Raw genomic sequence first — 19,626 nt, forward strand, 5'->3', positions numbered from 1 at the left:
GATTCTTTATGAGTTTTTCCTGCAGATAAATGTTTCCTTTTTTGCTTCGGCCTCCTGTACGATCGAGGTACTTCAATAATCAATAAAAAAATATAACCTTATTAAATGTTTGCTCAAGGAAAATAGTGGACCTCTCTCTGCCACGGGTGCCTGGATTTCTTCATGTCTACAAAGGCGTACCATACGGCATTAGCTTATCCTTGTCCGTAGTAATACTCGTCGCGGTCGTTTGAAAGCCTTACGTGAAATGCATTTAGGATAAAGACCCTATGGTAAAGACCTCTGAGATAAAAACCTTCATGGCAAATGCCTTCCGGGTACAGGTCACTTGGTAGAAGGCCTTTAGGTCAAATGACTTTGGTTCAGGACATTTATGGTTAAGACCGTTAGGTCAATCAATCAATCAATCAGGTCGAAAGATACTTTCGCATTCACAACACTTTCGGACGTTAAGTGTCCACCGCAACTAGTAGTAGTGCACGATTTTAAGTGCTTAGACATGCTAAACTATCTGCTAATTTCTTCATCAGAAATGGGTTGAGACCGTTCTTTACGGTCGGAGAGAGATCGCCTGAGAAACAACTTAGTGTATTCTGTCTTTAAGGTAATATTGCTTACTAGATGTAGCACAGCATCGAAGGGCACTATAGGATGTTGAGCAGGGTGCCTTCCTAAGAAAGGAACAATATTGCCAGTGTTGCTGCTCTTAGAAGCTGCGTTTTTTTTTTTCAATTTCACGTCTCTTACTGGGTTTAGAAGATAGAGGCAGAAAGTAAGCGGTACGTTTTCTTTCAATTTCACGTGGCTTACTGGACATGAGCCAGGTTCTAACTTTTCGGAAACTGCTCGCTCCGCAGTGCCACATGCATTATAGATAAGGTAGAATTTACAAAAAATTAGAAAAAGCAAATGTTGAACCTTGACTTCTCGTTGTGGTTACTTTTTACTTTCAGATGAAGCATTCAGAAGAGCCGTCGCCGCAGTGGGACACATGAGTAACTGGCACAAATTGTCTGAGAGATCTTTCTTCATGAAGGATGATTATGCTCCTTACTCACGGAACAGAGATCATGCGCGGATGTTTCTGCTTCACGCGTTTGTCGAGCAATTCTGTTTGCGTTGGCTTAACCGTGCGTGTCTGGAAGCTCTGCCTCCGGTGAGAGCTAAGAAACAGAAGACTCAAGTGATAAAAAGGCACATTTTTTGAGCTACATCTCCAAAGACAGAAAAACAAGGTGAAATTATCGGGGAGCCCAAGGAAGTAGGCAGGATCAATTTCCCTTGGCCAGGATTGAGTCCGCATATTGAATACCGCGTCCAACACCGTTGTACCTGCTTCTCCAGCCCTACTGCTACCGTGTTTTGCTTCCAGGTGCAGTGCTAGTAGCATGCGGGAAAACTGGTAATAGGCTTAGATCAGCTTCCTTGCCTGCTTTTATTATTAGTGGAAAATACCTTCTGTGTTCATGATTGTTGCTCACAGCGCAACAAGAACGGGACACGAGAGTGTTTCGCTGTGAGCAAAATCATGAATACTTACCAACTCGCCCAAATTTCCGCCTTGCTGAACGTTATCTTCTGTGTTTTGTTCTTTCTCTAAGCACAGACGCAGTACAAAAAAAAAAAACAAACTTGGTTCTGGGTACCTTACTTCCTGTATGCTCGAAGTTCATTTACGTGTTTCTCGGTCTATTTTGCCTTCGGCTCCACTGCGTTGACTGTCTCTAATGTTTCTGAATAAATCTCCCGCAATTTCTCACCTGGAGTCCCCGTTTCTAGCTGTCGGGTGTTTCCCAGTTATTCCCTGTAAAAAAAAAAAAAAAAAACTCTTGCCGACCAGTACCTAGCACCTAAAGTTTTTTGTCCCATCTCCCCGGCACTCTTTTTTTCCCTGCCTTGACATAGCCTGGAACCAGCTCTTGCATGTTTTCCTTTGCTTCGACAGCACTGTCTCCCTATCGTCCTTTAGGAACGCGGCCAAGAAACCCGGAACTATCGCACTCCGTTGTCGCATTTTTCTCCCTTCTACGCCCTCCGTTTCACTTCCGCGTCTTCGATTATTTGCTCCCTTACTCTCATCTCTTACGCTCGCCAAATCTTCTTCCCAGGTCTCCGCATCGTGCATCCCTGCGCGGAGTACGGGCGGTGACACCAGGCTAGGCCACCAGGGCCGCGCTCGGCGCTCCAGTCGCGCGGGAGGGAGCGCGCTCGCACGCGTTGACACCGAGCTAGTCCCGGCAAACGTGCGGTACTTGCGACAAGCGCGCAGTCACGCAGCTCCTTGTCCGCGCGCCAGCTGCTTGACCCGAGCGCTGTGCTTTGAAGGAGAAGAACACCGCCGGGGGGCGGTGGCGGCAGCGCGGTCTTCTTCCAACAGGTGTCGGGGCAGCCTTTCTTCGTCACACGTGGTGCTCGAGTGCGCGGTTACACTGTTCGCAAGAGCATCGGTTCGCAGCCAACACAGGAGTGAATGCTGCACTAGTTCCTTCACCTATCGCCTTCGTCGACTTCTGGCGCTCTCTTGTCCTCCGCAGCAGTTGACGGCGCCCGCGCGCGCAGAGTGCGACTTGTGCCGATCCCCGGGGATTTTTATGCTACGTGTTTCGCAGAAAGTGTGCGCGCGAGCGCTGCTGAGCATCTAGCGTGATGATAATAGCGTCTCTTTGCGCGTCATGGGTGGCGGCGCGACGCGAGGTGTACTCGCAATCGGGCTCGCCACGGCGTCGGTGACCGCTGAGCTGAGATTGGTGTTGTTGACCGCGTCGGACATCTACTGAGAAGGGACCTTGTGGATTGCGCCTCTCTCCGGCCTTTGGTTTGTTTTGGGTCTGCGTTTTCTTCTCATCTGCAATATTTCACGGCCCGCCGTGGAAGGCGACAGTCGGGTAAGAATTTAATGTTATCTTGCTGCTTTTTATGCAACTGCAACGGTTTTGGCCGTGTTACTACGAAGAATGCAAGGCACATAGGCGCCTTGCCCGAAGAAATTTATTGCGATTTCATTCTGGGGATTATCGAGTGAAACAAACCTAATAATGGTATTGTTTGCGTCGCGAACATTAAAAAAATGGCAGGTCACACCACTAATTCGTTAGGGAGCATTACGGACTTATATGAGAGCTGTTTCATTCTGCGATTTTTTTCCTCTTCCTCATTTTTTTAGCCTTTTAGAGTTGTTTTACAATAATACCTCATGTCACCGAAATGAAACACTATAGACCTTGCTTGACTGCAAAAATTATAATACAGCTCTTCTTTGTATGATAATGCTCGCCCTGCTGTACCAGTACCACTGTTTATGTTGCTTGTGTACACCGCGTTTGCCATTTCATCTTCCGTGTTCTGCTGAAAAAAAAAAACATTCTTTTTATTTTTGTATAATTAACAGGTATTGTTAACTTGTGGTGATACTATGGTGTTGCTTTGGCAATGTTTCGAAAAAGAGTCCCCCCCCCCCCCCCCTGTGTGGTGCCTATTTGTGCCTGCACGGTGTTAGAATAAAATGAAATAAAACAGTTTTCGGGATTCGGAATTACATTGCAGTTATGCACCCAAGTGTGGCAGTGCGGTATAAGGTTAACCGCATCTCTCAACATTAAGAGGCTGCATTTAGGTTAAATATATATGTGCATAAAGCTTTATTTCAATAAAACAAAAAGTCGAAAACATTTTGCGAGAAGTACTACCAGTATATTTTGCGACTAACATGGTCCAGCGTCTTTGGTATGAAAATAAAGCAGTGCGTAGGGCCAACGGTCCACAGAGCTAACCGAATTATGGAGCCCTTCCTGAGCCTACTAAATTTTGACTGGATATGGAGGTTATGTAAAAAAGAGTGAGAGCTCTCAGTGTTGTCCGCAGTACTCCCGATTGACGTGATTTGGTCGACGTATTGGTTACGTATTGGTTACGCTCTGAGACACTATGAACGTACTACCGCGCTCAGTTTGAGCGCCTGCATCGGCGCTCGCGCGGTGTAGCTCATGCGGAGCGCGGTAGTACTCTCTTATTTAGGCGCTCTTTCCTGCTTAAAAACCACCAGCAGTTGAGGAAGCATGTAATCACTAAAGAAGTACTCCGGAAACTCCCAAAAGTCCAATTTCGGCGTTTGGGAGGACACAATGCCAAGTCTATGCAGGGAAGATACTGCTATATGTAGACTTAACGAAAATGACACAAGTAAACAAAAAACACCATAAGTGGTGCTTGTTTATATGTCTCTGCAGAGGTTATGAAAACAATAACACATAGAAAATGGCGGAGTAAACACAAGCTCCGCCAAGGCAGTGTTCAATTATATAACGCTGTATAGGTTACAAAAAAAAGTAGCACAAAGCAAATGCAGGAGTAAACATAAGATCTCCATAAATAGTGTTCATTTATATATCCGTGTACAGGTTATGAAAACACTGAGGGATAAAAATTGGATCATTTTTCTGTTTCGTCGCCGAGAACATTATTCTAAGCTACTAGCAGCGATCTGCGGTGACCATTATTCGCGCATTATTCTTGTGTTTCGAAACAGTCGATAGCGTCACGCCTTCCGTCAGCCTAGAGCAAGTGAGCGCGCTTCAAATTTTCTCGTTTAGAAGAAAATCCTATATCATACTGAAGGCGGCCGCGTACTAGAATTAAGCACCATATCTGTAGCGAGTTAACTCCGCAGTTTCGTATTCATCATTGCTACGTAAGCGATAAGTGATACTCCTGAGCGTCAGTAAGGTCCTCAGTCGAATGAAGTCTCGCACACAATTTTTGACAATTGAAAATTTGTGAGATACTCATATGGAAATATTCAAGGTAATGGTCCAGTCTTCTTATATGTAGAAAGCGTTTCCATCGATCGCATCGAACAGTTAAGACTACCATAGAAAACCAATGTGAAACGCTTCTGACGATAGCAGGAACGTTAATACAAAGAATCTAGCAATTTTCTTCCTCCTGAAAAACAACAGGTGACTGTTTTAGCGTCAGAAAAATTTTGTTCACACCACCTTATAACATTGTTGTCAATTCGTGTCGACGCGAGGAGGAGATACAGATACCTCTCGCAGCAACTGTTGCTTGAGCGAGAAAACGCAGAAATGTGTTCTCCGCCATACGGACTTGTTTAAACTTGTCGTACGAGCTTTCCTAAAATACACTGGTATGCGTGGGGGACCAGTGTACTCAAAACGGCTACAATGCTTTTAAAGGTTGGTTGAAAATGTACTGCGTCGTTTCCCTTTCGGTGCTCTCTAATGGCTTCGGTCCAGTCGTTTCTTCTCCGACAATCTTCCCAACTGTGTTTTGAGTGATCGGGCGCCGTTTCCACGGTCATTGTTTCGCCCCAGTGGTTTAAATGCCGGAGCCACCAGGCTATTCTCTGATTTCGCCATTGTTTCGTACAAAAGCCGAAGGTTGTTAGCCTGAAGCCTCCACTAAGGCAAGAAATATATACTGCAACCTTTTCGGGGGAAGCACTCTAACCTTCGGTTTTTGGATTATCCAACGAAGCTTCCTTTCTATCGTCCGTGAACTTTGCTCAACGACGGCGCTTGCGCAGAATTGTTATAACCAGTGAATATAGCTAAGTACCGTAGGTACTAGAGTTAAAATTGGTTTTAAAGAGAAACCGGATCTAAACACAGGGAATCGCGCTGAGCTGGAAACAAGGCATCAATAAGCACACACACCTTAAACAGGCGTCTACAGTTTGCAGAAACTGCTATACAACATGCCAGCCTATAATCTTTGAGATCAACTCAAAATTGTGCTCAGCGGGCGCATCAAAGAAAGTGCGCATTTCCCGGCAATACGGATTTCCAGAACGTTTACGAACGCGGAACTGTAGCGCACAGCACATGCTTCTCAAAGGCGAGGGCTTCGATGCCAAAAGGTCGAACAGTGCAGACTCGCGGCGCTGAGCGTTTCGCAACAGCGTGAGACGATCACATGATCTTCGCGCGCTGTGCGGCCACATACATGCATTGTCTTCGGCCGCCTATTTCGTGGTACTCAGATATGAAGTTGCACAGCGAGCGATGACAGAGTGAATCATAATTTACAGGAATTTTAAATTTAAGCGGCCGCCAGTCTTCCTCAGCCCTTCTGTTCACAAAGCTGGCGCCCTGCAGTTTACGCTTCACAGGTTTTTGCACTGGCGGCGACGCATCGAACTTTGGCTTTGAGAAGCACTTTAGCTTCATCTAGTACAAAATCCAGGAACCAGCCCAGCTCAGGAGCACCAAAGCTTTCCAGATTATTACAAACCTCCGCTGTACAGCTGCAGTGGAGACTATTATGGCGTCGTTTAAGTACTTTTGTGACAACTAGAATGCAGGTGCGTGCTCATTTGCCAATCGTCGTCGTGAGGCGCTCCGACCAGTGAATCATACAGTCTCTGGAACACTCACTCTAGTGGGATTAGGGATACCTAGGCTGCACAATGTGCTCACCCTGTCCAAAAAGCGTGACTCGGGGTGGCAGTGTGTTGAGCAGAATTCTCTCCGCTAGCAGGATGGCCAACGTCGAGTGTGGTTTGAGAAGAAAAAGCTACGCAAGCGAAAAAAAGACCTGGATGAACTCCCGCGTCACAACTTATGGTGTCTTCGGCTGACATGCACTGTCTCCGTGCCGGTGCGCAGGACGTGACGTCAAATACTACACGAGTGGCACGTCTCCTTGCACATCAGCCGGACGTGCGAAACACTCGCAGAGTGCCGTTGCTTTTTCTACCGCCTGTTAACCGAAGCCTCCGAGACTCTCGATGATCTCAGAGGCTATTCCTACGAGCGGCCGACGCCAACGAGCGCAGTCAAGTTTGTACAATTAGCAACAACCTCTTCAGAACAGTGCAGTACTGCGCTTGTAACAGGCGTTGATAGAATCGGCGGGAAACGTGGGACCCACGAGCCTGCTCGTGAGATACTGCGATTAATTATGGGGGCGCAGGTTTGTAAGACGCCACACCAAGGCGCTATGCTTGCCGGTTGCGATGCATACGCCTTTAGAGCTTCAAGGGTCAGTCTACTGAATTTTATCGACCATATTTTCTTTGCGGCAACCGATAGCTCTTTACTCAAATTACCGTTTAGCCAGCTGTGGTGCCAAGGAGTGCGGTAGAACATTTTAAAATAGAATTTATTAATGTGGGAACACATCTGTATGAGATGGTAGTCTCATCTGGCAACCATCTGGATTTCCGCCGCGCGGCGACAAGCATGGCGGCGCCCGTCGAAGCCGGACCTCTCGCTTCGGACTGAATTCTCGTTGTTGCTGCCTTTTTCAGTGCGTTCACTGGCCAAAATGGGGCGCCTGTCTTTCGCTTCGTCTCATCTCGCCTGTAAGAAAACATATAAGAGATAAATTTGCTTTATTTTAATAATTAGAGTGACGATTCTGCCGCTCTTAGGCTTAAGTGGAGAGTCGGTTTGTTTACAGCAATGGTTCCCGTCCTGACGACCAGATGGCGCCACTATAGGCTGAGTTTATTTTTGCGTCTCTGCTAGCATACGCTGAACTAAAAGTGGGAATGTGCCTGCGTTTTGCGTACATGTAACTATAAATATTCATGTGATTTACAGAAAAAGCGAGCGGTACGCCTTCTACAGTTTACTAGAACAAAACGTGCGTTTCTCTGACATTGGGGCATACAAATGGTACGTAGTATATTCACTTATGCTTCTACAAAAAAAGACTACCACTTTCTTGAACAAAATGAACGTTTGGGGTCGCCACCATGCTTTTTACGCGACTTTTAACGCCGAAATAAAATATAAATTCCTGCCTATACCAGGCGCAGACCCCTCGTTATTGATGTTATAGGGTGCCAACTACCAGAATATGCCATTATTTATACACTCATCTCGGTGAGTAGACTGACCCTTTCAGCTAGAGTAACTTCCGAAAATATCAGCAAGTGAGTCTCAATCCACTAAGCGCCCCACATTGTCGCTTTATTGATATCCTTTAACCTGCGCATACGTTGGCAAAAAGTACGATGTTATAAAGTGCACGCATGCCGGATGAACAGCATATGCCGTTCGATGCAACAGATAAGGCAGAACTTGCAAGACCAAAAATATTGACAAACCTTTAATTTCCTCATAACGGAAGGCACATGGCTCGCCGGCCGGTGGCTGCGTGATTGCAGCGCGAATAACTGCATTGCAGCTGCTATGATTTCAACATTTCTTTAAAATGTGCCTACTTGTAATGCTTCGTCCGTTTTTCCTCTTCGTCGATGCGGCGTCAACCAACGAGAGTGAACAGCGTCGTCTGCTAGCGCGCGCTGCACGACGGGATTGCGCCGCGCTCCACCGTCGGTCTCCACGGTGGCGCGGTGGCGCGCACGCGTGTCGTGCTCGTCCCACCCGAATGTACGGCACTGCACGAGTGGCATCCAGCCGAACGTGGGGCACCGCACGAGTGCGTAGAAAACTCCACGAGTGCCGTCAGCCGAAGACACCATTAGAATCTGTAACGGTAAGCTTAAGAAGGGCTGGTTCTATTGAGGCAATAGCCATTGTTGTTGTTGTTCATTGCTTCATTTGACCCAAAGTTAAAGTTGACGGGTGATGGGATCATGCTCACGGGAGCCCCAGAGCCCCAGCGGCCTCCATAGCCCACTTGCATGCCCCCACTTGGACGGCTGCATCTGAACTGCCGGTCAGTGGCTTCCACAGGCCCATATTTTGGTTGCTGATGTGTCTTCGTGGAAGACTTGAGCTACCCCAAATTTAGAGAGATTACTAGAACCCCAGTCAGAATGATCGTGGAACTGAAGCCCGTTATAGTAGTTGTATTCGCTTGAGAAATCTCCAACCCTATGGAAGCCAAGCCAATAGTGAGGAGAATGAATAGAATACAAAGAATGGAAAAAGAGTATGAAGGAAGAAGAGAAGAAGAAGACAGAAACCAAACAGAACGAAAGAAGAAGAAGCAAGAGAAGCAAGAAAAACAAAGGAAAGAAGAATAAGGGGACAATTAAATGGAGATCAGGCCTTTCACCCAAAGTTTTAACTAAGCCGTAGCCTTGTTTAGATAGACTTTTCTCTTTTTATAAATTCAGAGACGGTTGAATGAATTGCACAATTTATTTGAAGCACACATGACATGAGGTATATACATCAATTCCTGTATCGTTGCTGCTATGGACGCAAAATGTCAAATTCAGTACGAAAATAAACTGCAGCAATCCAGAATTAAAGAGAACCACCGGTCACGCACTGCGCATTATAAACTCACAGGGCATTGGTATGCACTCTCTAACAGGTGCGCCGCCGCGGTGGCTCAGTGGTTATGGTGCTGGCTGCTCCCGAAAGACGCGGGTTCGATCCCGGCCGCGGCGGTTGAATTTTTTTGGAGGAGAAATTCTACAGGCCCGTGTACTGTGCGATGTCAGTGCACGTTAAAGAACCCCAGGTGGTCGAAATTTCCGGAGCCCTCCACTACGGCGTCTCTCATAGCCTGAGTCGCTTTGGGACGTTAAACCCCATAAATCAAACCAAATCAGAAAAACGGGTTTTGTTGTCTGAGACACGTCATGAGAGGTTGAAGTAGCTCCGCTGTCACATATTAGTTTTTGTATGTTAATGGCTTTCTTTTCAGGCCGATAAAAAATCTATGTAAATGGAAGCGCAATGGGAACACTTCATTTCAATTTCAAAGTGATCGGAAGCTCCTAAAGTGACATTCTATTCTGTACCGCAGTATTAAAGGAGTTTACTGAACATTTTCGACTAATCAGGTTTCACGCATAACAAAAAATAATACTTCTAACTACGCAATTCGACTGTTAACAGCACTTATTTGGTTCTAGCCAACTTGGACAACCCGTTGTTTTAAAAAACCGTGGAATTCTCGGGTTGTTCTAACTGGGATACTAAGTGAAGGCGTTATGGTGCAGAGTAGAGTAGTTCTGTCAGTGTAGTACTGCGAGGAAGGCCGTACAAGTAATAGAATCGCAGACGCGTGAAATAACAAGTAAGGGTTTACACTACGAGGTTATGATTGGAACATTTTAATCATTAGCGTTCCCTTGTGGGCTTTGGTCGCTTCTGCTATCGTGCACATCATTATGAAGCCAACAACTGTTCTCCGGGACCATGCACACTTGATTAGTAAGAGATTTCCTAATAAAAAATTTAGTGCTTTGCCTTCTCACGTCTTATTTCTCTGACTCCGTCTTAGCGCCCTTTTGCTTTTGCTGCGATTAACCAAAAAGCCGACATTAGGTCTTGTTATGAGGTATTCATAGGAACACAGCTGCTTTGGCAGCATACTGCAGGCAGTGGTTTGTGCAGTATTATGGCTTTTGCAAACGAAAAAAAAAACGCAGTGAAGATGAGCCATCTGCACCAGACTTGGAAGGGAGTGACTTCCTTTTACTCTAAAGCGTATACAGAAGCGCAATTATCAGGTAACACATGTCGGATCACTCAAGGAATGACCTGAGCAAATCGATATCGACTTCCTTCGTGATCAGTAGCGTAACAAGTTGCAGAAAGCGTGCAGGGTAAGCAAATACATCGCGAACGGTAATGCATTGCTTCGTCGGCTTTGTTTAGTACTGTTCAGGAAAATCGCTCTCGAAGCCGTTGAAGCGTCGGAGGAAAACTTGACGCGAACATACATGATTTTGTCGAACATGATGTGAACGACCGCATCAGCGAGGCGTTCGCACACGGGTAGTTGCAGCAGGACGTGACCGCCAGAGCAATTCTCATATAGCGAAGGTTTCCAAGGAGGGAGCTGCACTGGGGCGAACATGTCGGGCAGCGTCCGGATGAAGCCTTAGAGAAGAGCTGTTCGGTTACTTTGTATGGAAGCGATACGAAGAGGAAACCATAATAATGCGATGCCAAGGCCAAGGCAGGGGTCAAGGTTCATGCTTAGAGCGCGAACAAAAGCTGCTAAATCAGTATCACACTTGCACCGATCGTCTTTTGTTTGCCACTTGCTCGTAAAGCTGCACTGGCCGACGGGCCCAGGCATGTCGGCAGGAAAAAAATCCATGTGACCTTTCAATGTGACAATCTGGTCAACACAAGGAGAGAGAGCTAGTTATAGCCACTTGGAGTTTGTTGTTTATTTCATAAACTGCTCGAAAAGACAACGAAGTATATATACGAAAAAAAAAATCTCTGCCTCTCCCGTAACCGAGAGTAGAGTAAGCATGAAATGTTTACGGGCCTAGTGTCATCTCGGTGGACACCCGAACCGCACCGTACAGGAAGGGAGGAACGCCACCACCCGTTCAGCGCGATGCCTTGCCATTTGAACGCAAGGTTTTTGAGGAAAGGAAATGGCGCAGTAAATTTCTGCCATCTCGGTGGACACCCGAACCGCACCGTAATGGAAGGGAGGAACGCCACCACCCGTTCGGCGCGATGCCTTGCCCTTTGAACGCAGCGCTTCTCACCCGGGCCCCTGTGCGCCTGCGCGGCTTTGCTTCGATGCGCGAAGCCCCTAAGAGATCACGTATGACAACGAAGTGTATCGTGGCATTTATGTGCTTTTTGCACGCGTTATTAGAAATCGGAAATTATAATTCCGTGCATTATCAATCGCACATTGACTGATAACTTGATAAACATTGAGAACGCATTGGCAGCAGTTATTTTTTGTGACTCCTTTGGAGACCAACCGGCGCTTGCATGCCGGTCGCGTAGGAGGGCTTAGAGAGTCTCGTTAAATCTCGTTAAGTCTCGTATGGTGCCCGGATGTTCTCGTTTCAGAGCCCGGATGACTGGAATTCAGTGCCCGGATGAGTAGATTTCAGTGCCCGGATGAGTGGATTTCAGTGCCTGGATGATGGCTCTCGGTCTCGGCGTGACGTCACCACACTGCCGACAACGGGGGCTAAAAGCATTTCATGCTTAAAAAAATCTCTGCCTCTCCCGTAAACGAGAGTACAGTAAGCATGAAATGTTTACGGGCCTAATGTCATCTCGGTGGACACCCGAACCGCACCGTACAGGAAGGGAGGAACGCCACCACCCGTTCAGCGCGATGCCTTGCCATTTGAACGCAAGGTTTTTTGAGGAAAGGAAATGGCGCAGTAATTCTCTGCCATCTCGGTGGACACCCGAACCGCACCGTAAAGGAAGGGAGGAACGCCACCACCCGTTCGGCGCGATGCCTTGCCCTTTGAACGCAGCGCTTCTCCCCCGGGCCCCTGTGCGCCTGCGCGGCTTTGCTTCGATGCGCGAAGCCCCTAAGAGATCACGTATGTCAACGAAGTGTAACGTGGCATTTATGTGCTTTTTGCACGCGTTATTAGAAATCGGAAATTATAATTCCGTGCATTATCAAACCCACAGCTCCACTGATATCTTGATAAACATTGAGAAGGCACTGGCAGCAGTTATTTTTTGTCTCGTTTGGAGACCAACCGGCGCTTGCATGCCGGTCGCGTAGGAGGGCTTACAGAGTCTCGTTAATTCTCGTTAAGTCTCGTACGGTGCCCGGATGTTCTCGTTTCAGAGCCCGGATGACTGGAATTCAGTGCCCGGATGAGTGGATTTCAGTGCCCGGATGACTGGAATTCAGTGCCCGGATGACTGGAATTCAGTGCCCGGATGAGTGGATTTCAGTGCCCGGATGAGTGGATTTCAATGCCCGGATGAGTGGATTTCAATGCCCGGATGAGTGGATCTCGGTCTCGGCGTGACGTCACCACACTGCCGACAACGGGGGCTAAAAGCATTTCATGCTTAAAACGCACAATGCGGACTCTGACAGTTCTGGAGACTGTTCAATGGTGAGGCCAGCTGCTGTGCAAGAGCTGAGTTCACCGTATTCTACAGCTAATCACCTGACGGCCACAAACAAAATCACTTGGGGAACCGAATAAAATAAGTCCTCTATATCCGACTTGAAATACGTCGTGGCGGATGGTATGTCACTGTCAAGAGAAGTAAGTTCTTACAAACTTCGCGTCAAGAATGGGTCCGTCCCCAATTGTAGCCATATGTCATTTCCTGAGGCAGGGAACTAGTTTGTTATTTATTTTGTAGCCCACCCTAACGGTCTTCCTTTTGGGAAACCATCTCGCGAAAGAGTAAATCCTCCTTCTGCGTTTTTCCAGTCAAAAGAACGTTCAAGAGATCCGGCTCAGTATTTTTGACAGCTTTGGTCTGGGCCTCAGGTTGTGTCTTCTTCCAGTGCTTTCTTGGAGGCCTCTTTGTCTCTTGGTATGTCCAAATCTGCTGGGGCCATCCTACGCAGCCACTTGTACGAGATTATGGATCCGGACTTGTTTCCGGTATGCAGTTCGAAGGAACTTTTCGTTACCCTTGTGAAGGACTTAACATCCGCCACCATGGCCTTCTATGGATAGAGAGTATTTACTCATTGCATCCCCATGGCACTCTGTTTATAGCAGTAAGGAAACCCGTTGAAGATTACGGTGCAGTCAGCTTTCGCAGTCCATGAAAAATTCGGTGAAACATTCCGTCCGTGAAACATTCCTTGCAACTTTGGGAATGTTGGCTTTTTTCTCGCATCCGTCATGGTCTTCTCGCATAGGTTTTGAAATGGGAGAGAGTAAGTACTGTGAGAAATATGTAGTGGTACGGAAATTCCATTCAATAGGGCCTGAAGAATGATACCTTCCACGTTATGTAGCAAAGCCTCTTTTTGAAAGAATAATTTTGACGCATCGAAGTATAATTTTCCATCCGTTTGGTTATGTCCGTTTTGGTTGGAAAAACTTGCCTGATTTTAAAACAAGTGCTCACTGCAGTATTTTTTCACGACTCACGTTCAGTATATATTCCCGGTTCTCTTCATCGTGACCGTTTCTTCTTTTTTTTTTTGGGGGGGGGGGGATGTTTTTTATTCCTTAAACTTTTGAATCAGTCATGCTTACTGCTGAGTATTTTTTTGCGGTCTCTGAAGGTACTGACCGGGCTCTGAAGATATTGTTCAGGCTTTATCTGCTGTGTTTTCCCTCTGTATGCGCTTTCTTTTTGCTTTCAAGTGATCTCATGCATTAAGTCTCATCACTTGTCTATAAATACGTAATACTGATGTACACGTACAGAGAAAAATTGTTGCTGCACTTCCTACCAAATGCCGAGAGTATTATAATGCGGTTAGAACGTCCTACTAACCGTCTTTAAATCTGCTTCCCTTATGGACGCATAATACGGCACCACTTATCCGCTCTTGCTTCGCACAGTTTCAGCAACGTCTTACCAATTCTGCCTAACGCAGCTCCCACGACTGTACATTCCCGGAAATGCGCTTTACTAAGGAACATCTATTAAGTGCATGAGAGGCCACGTCTGATCCAATCAATTCCTCCCATACAGAACAAGTTTTACTAAAGTCCGCTGCTATCGTTTATAACGTGTTCTAGTTGCTTCAGCTAAGCACGTAGTGGTTCTTACCTCAGGGTGGTCGTACTACAAAAGCTTCAGTAAAATTGGGAGCCATGACGCGTGCAGTTCCGAACAAAAGCATTTGGTATTTACTAACAATGGCAGTAATGGAAAGAAGAGGCTTCCTCAGAGGCTTAGCATGAAGCTGAAATAGAATGGAGCGTAAGAGGATTATTTATCTCGCAGGTTCGGCGTGCAACCTTAGCCGGGTGTGTGATTCCATAGATCTTTTTACGTGATCGTTTATCGACTTCGCTATGCGTGAGCGAAAGCGATCGCCGACACATTGGGCTGTAGGCGCGAGCCAGCAGACTCGTCCTTCCTTCTCAGCCAGGCTTAGAAAACTTACCGCATTTACGTGAGTAGCCAGCGCGCTCACAAAATGAGTGCACCCCTATTTTGGATGACAGATATTGATTATTTTCTCCTTGTGTTAAAGAGCACCGCTATCGTTAGCCTCGTAGCCTGCCGATAACGATACCGATTGCTAGGAGGTGGCTCTTCTTTAACGCTTAAACAGGCGCACAATAGAGAGCATCGTCAGTTGAAAGTCGGGGCTACGACTACATATATACAAGGTGCGCCAAGAAAGCAAGCCACTAGCTTTTAAAGATAGGGCGTTGAGGTAAACAAAATCCTTTTGCGTCATAGGACATCGCTTGGCGCTGCCCGCAGCGCACAGTTTTCGAACAGCGCGATAACTGACCGAAACTTGTGGAACCGCATTAGCGAGGGTAAATGCGTTTCCGCGGTTCTAAAAAGTGTTATCACTATCACTAAACCTCGGCTACAAATTTCTGATTGCAATCAGAAGCCTATCGGTAAGGGTTAAAAAGTAAACTATTACACGAGTAAGCTAAATTGGGCTAGTCGGAGCAATTGCATCTTCGAAAAACGTAGCGCGAAACACAAGACACAGCGCTCGTGTCCTGTCTTCACTTTACCTGTGTCTTGTGTTTCGCGCTACGTTTTTCGAAGATGTAAACTATTACAATTATGTTAACGACTCTACTAACCAACATGATTCCCCGTTTTTGAAGACCGCCAACACTGGTCTTACTATGCCGCAGAACGCGTCTCTTAGCTCAAGAACCTCATTTTTAAACATTAGTGACAGGCTTCTCTGAACCATCAGGTATATATTATTATATACACACCTCATTCTCATAGACGGATGGTACTAGAACTGTCCGGCGCGGAATCCGAGAACCAACAGAAACCGCTCCTGCTCACAAAAGGCGTCTGTGTTGAATATGCCTAATTAACGATTGTAGCAACTTACTGCGGCTGTCGAACGCACTAAATACTGTTCGTTTTATTGGAGTGAAGTCTAGTTACGTTCTCTTCGATGGGATTATGGTCTCAAGCTTGAAAAAACGAGTGTCGATTCAGTGGAAACAGTATTTTTTCCTCTTTTTCGAAGATACGTGTTACTGGCGCTGCTCGAGGTTTGTGTGCTCCGTCACATATCAGGACTACAAATCGATAAACGCCGTCCGGTGCTCAATACTTGTATGACAACAAAGCAAGAAGAGCGCCTTGTGTGTTCCGCGTCATGCACTGCGTGTAGTTGCACTGCAGTTTTCAGTGCTGTGGTGGCGCTGGCGGCCAACTCTTCACCACCGCACTCCCCGACAATAGCGCATTTCGTCCGCTAACTCGAGATCTAGAATGACGGCCTGTGGCGCGAGTTGGTGCTTGACTGAAAACACCTCGATTCTCTGATCTTTGGGTTTCTGTACTGAGCTGCGTTTCGTCAAAGCTTATTTTTGGGCTTTCTGCATACTTACAGACTGCTTGTGGCGTGCGGTGAAGTTATATTGAGCAGATATTGACGGGCCTTATTTTTTAAAACCGACGATGCAACGATGGTCGTTGCGCCAAGCGTCCTGGCTATGTTTTCTCCACGACGAGTTCTCCATTTTAACTTGTGCGTGTGTGTGCCTGTGTGCGTGTGTGTGCGTGCGTGTGTGCGTGTGCGTGTGCGTGTGTGCGTGTGTGAGTGTGTGTGTGTGTGTGTGTGTGTGTGTGTGTGCGCGTGTGTGCGTGTGTGTGCGTGCGTGTGTGTGTGTGTGTGTGTGTGTGTGCGCGTGTGTGTGTGTGTGTGTGTGTGTGTGTGTGTGTGTGCGTGTGTGAGTGTGTGTGTGTGTGTGTGTGTGTGTGTGTGTGTGTGTGTGTGTGTGCGCGCGCGCGCGTGCGCGCGAGCGCAGACGTAACGTAGGTTACCCGTTTTAGTGTTCAAATTCGTATTATTTTCCGCTTCCCATACATTGTTTCAGGCGCCTTAGGAGTTATTCCAACGGAACGACGCTCAACGGCGTTATTGTTTCAGGCGCCTTAGGAGTTATTCCAACGCTCAACGGCGCGTGAGCAGAAGGCCAGCGGACAGCAGCAACAAGCCAGCGGGAGAATCCCCGTCGCTGCTTCGCAAAAGCGACGACAGGAGACGCAGCCGGCGCTGGGCACATGGCGTATAGCACTGAAGCATGTTCACTATAGCATATTAGATATAGATCATAGGTTCGTCTTTACAATGCCAGCGAACGCTGAGAAGAGAGCGCCGGAGGAGACACAGAGTTTGTTGACATGTTCGAGGTCGACGATAACGGGAGCGATGGCCCGAAATAGTATATGCATAGAAGGCCAAAAGAGAGAACATTGTCTGGCTCGCGGCATGATTTCTGTGCATTGTCAAGGTCTCGGTAGCTGTGCCGCGAATCGTGATATTAACCAAGCGATTTTTCTGCCCTCTCGCGAATAACGACAGCCTTTACACCCCGGAGATAGCGTTCAGTCAGGGAAAAGACTAAATGCAGGACGAGGCATGGTGCTGTATATTTCATGGACTGAATATTAGGTCCCGCTAGCAGAAAAAATTGGATCCCGTTATTTATTTTTTATGGTTCTCTGTACTGCGCTCTAAGTCACCATATTTTAAGGCAATTTTCATAGTTACGAAAAAGTGGCCTTTAGCATGTTCGCGTGAGTACCCAAATTTGAAAAAATAAAAAATAATATGGCTCAAATTCGCTCATGAAGAAGAGCGCTGCTGGTCTCCGTGCGAAGGCCAAGGCTCTGCTACTTGAAGAAATGTTTGTTGGGATTGGATTGCTTGCCAGATGAGAAAGAGGAACTTTCTATTCCAGGATTTTCGAAACTTATTGGGGGCGACTGCATGATAGCACGCCAAGAATATACGCAATTTACCTTAATTGCTAGAAGTATGGGATTTTATGCTAGCTATAAGAAAGTGGCGCTGTGAAGGGCATAGACGTTGTCCCTGCCCCTTTGGTGGCGGTAGTGAAAAACATCTATCAACGATTTAATAATTAGAGAGAGGTGATTGAGGTAGGGCTCCATTGGCCCCTTCCCCTCCCAATACTAGGTGGAGCCCCTATTCCGGGGCCCCATTGGCAAGCAACGCCACCCGCGTCCGTTGAACCATGGCCTTTTGGGCCTTGAACTCTTGACAGCCGAGCAGGGCTGCCTCCCAGTCCTCTCTGGTGGGGTTGGGGTAGGGGTGATAGATGGGTTCGATTGGCACGCCCAAGCCATGTGGAAGGTGTCAGCCATCTTCCTACTAACCGGCACGGGTCATCAAAGGATGTGTCGAAATGCTTAAGCACCGCCGGGCACAGTACAGTGCTGCTGAGAATATTGATGAGGAGGCGCTCGTCAGCGCGATCCACTCCCTTACGGTCGGGTAGCGCCGGTGTTCCTCCTTGTAGTAATCGGTGATGTGTTTGAATGTAAGGGCCAGATTGTCTGATTGGGGCGTAGGCTTCCAATGACGAGGAGATAGCCCGCGGAAAAGAGTGTGCGGGCGGTCTGACCGACGTGTTCGTTTCCTTGGAGATCCTGGTGACCGGGGACCCAAATCAAGTTAGACAGAATTGGAGCTTCGTATCGGCAGCTAGATTGCAGTATGCGTCAGGCAAGCGGGGGAACCCAGCCGGGGTCAAAATTCCGGCAGGCCCCTCGCGAGTCGGTGATGATGTGCTTCGATTTGGGATTAGTGAAAGCCAGAGCAATGGCAATCTCCTCCGTGTGTGTTCCGCTGTAGGCGTTCACCGAACGTCGTCCGCCCGCTGTGTCAATATTCTGGGCGTAAAGGTGATCGACCTTACGTCGTCGGCAGTGGTGATTAAAGAAAACCGATCTGATACGGTGCCAATGACCATCCAGTGAACAATGCCGCGACCACGACAGCGCCGGCGCCTTAGCAATGTGCGTGATTACGCACATACCTCGATCAGGTTTTCTGCACGAAAGAAGCCCGTGTGTCGCGTGTGGCTACGATTCGAGGCTTATATGTCCAGCATGTTACGACAAAAGTTTTGAATATTGCAAAGCTGTAGGGTACTGTTTTAGAAAAACGAGAATTTGGGCGAATTGGTTGCTTAGCTGGGACGTACACATAGAGAAGAAGAAACACTCAAGACACAAACAAACGCTGGTAATGTAAGGTACTGGTATGGAAATAATGGATGTAATGGTCCATTCTGACGATATGTAGGAAAATTTATTTTTTCATACATGCTTCCATCGCTCGCATTAAGAAGTTAAGACTGCCATGATAACAACCAACGAGGAACGCTTTTGGCGATAGCAAAAAAGATAATGGCAAAAAAAAATGCCTGCCTGCCGACGGGAGATCTGCGGATATGTTGACTGTTAAAGTGATGTCTCACACTATGTGGAAAATTTAGTTTAGTTAATTGGAGTTTAACGTTCCAGAGCAACTCAGGCTATGGGGGACGCCGTAGTGAAGGGCTCCGGAAATTTCGACCACCTGGGGTTCCTTTAACGTGCACTGACATCGCACAGTACACGGGCCTCTAGAATTTTACCTTCATCGAAATTCGGCCGCCACGGCCGGGATCGAACCCGCATCTTTCGGGTCAGCAGCCGAGCGCCGTAACCACTTTGCCACCGCGGCGAAGCACAATATGTGAAAAAATTGTGATCATAAATCCTTTCCTGTTGAAAAATGTTTCTGTCCAGAATTGTTGGGTATGTCAATGCCTGCCGCGAAATATTATGACAATAAAACAGGCACAGACTACGCAAATATTAGTAATGCATTCGATAGCAATACCTTAGCATTAACAGCAATACATTTTCTTTCAGGGGCAGGGCTTTTTAGCTGCACAGTTTTATTCCAACTTTGTTGCTCGCTCGAGAGGAATATTTGACCTCAATGAGACGGTTTCGTACAGGAGAAACGATTAGTCTCTTTCCGTTGAAGCTCGGGAAA

The 19,626-nt window shown here is 47.1% G+C and overlaps 1 protein-coding gene across 3 annotated transcripts in view; it reads left to right on the top strand.

The window, feature by feature from the left end:
• Window positions 1-2,255: 2,255 nt before the first annotated feature.
• The window catches only part of LOC149359429 (uncharacterized), a 215,525-nt gene continuing 198,154 nt past the window's right edge, over window positions 2,256-19,626 (top strand). For all 3 annotated transcript variants that reach the window (XM_089571655.1, XM_089571656.1, XM_089571657.1), the window contains exon 1: window positions 2,256-2,885. The gene's annotated coding sequence lies outside the window, so the exon portion shown is untranslated. The remainder of the gene's footprint in view (window positions 2,886-19,626) is intronic.

The sequence above is a fragment of the Amblyomma mixtum genome, chromosome 2, assembly GCF_055824585.1.
Source record: "Amblyomma mixtum isolate Tamu chromosome 2, ASM5582458v1, whole genome shotgun sequence".
Classification (NCBI taxonomy): domain Eukaryota; kingdom Metazoa; phylum Arthropoda; class Arachnida; order Ixodida; family Ixodidae; genus Amblyomma; species Amblyomma mixtum.